The 523-nt window shown below is 34.2% G+C and overlaps 1 protein-coding gene across 1 annotated transcript in view; it reads right to left on the reverse strand.

The window, feature by feature from the left end:
- LOC119587995 (prolyl 3-hydroxylase 1-like) overlaps positions 1–523 on the reverse strand; it is a gene marked incomplete in the record, with an annotated part of 17,669 nt that overhangs the window by 4,869 nt on the left and 12,277 nt on the right.

Raw genomic sequence — 523 nt, forward strand, 5'->3', positions numbered from 1 at the left:
AGTAAGTCTCCAAGTGAACACTACATTTCCCTGGCGGCACTGGATTAAGTTGCCATCTCTTTATGTATATACTTCCCCTCCCCCTTTGGCTGTAGTTACTGGGTATTCACTATTTTGGATTTCCTCACTAACAAGTACATAAACTGAGGGCAATGCATGGCCCAGAAAATTGCTTTCCAACTATATGCTGATTGGCCAAATTTGCATTACAGGCAGAGAGAAAGACTGCAATCTGCTCGTGAAATAATCAACAGACAGATTTTATGTTTACGAGCCAATGAAATTTAAATTAATTACCTAAATGTGCCAGTGATGTGCTTTCAATGGGAGGAATATCATTAATCCTAAAATTGCTATAATTCATTATGTATAGCCGTTTCATAAGATGTGTTAAAATGGATAGACATAATAAACTACATAATAATAAGAAAAAAGGTATCTACATATTTGTTCACATAAACAAAACTTGTAGCATATTCACTAATATATAAAATGGTAAATGATGGTTTCTAACAGCAATAAG

The sequence above is a fragment of the Penaeus monodon genome, chromosome 23, assembly GCF_015228065.2.
Source record: "Penaeus monodon isolate SGIC_2016 chromosome 23, NSTDA_Pmon_1, whole genome shotgun sequence".
NCBI lineage: Eukaryota > Metazoa > Arthropoda > Malacostraca > Decapoda > Penaeidae > Penaeus > Penaeus monodon.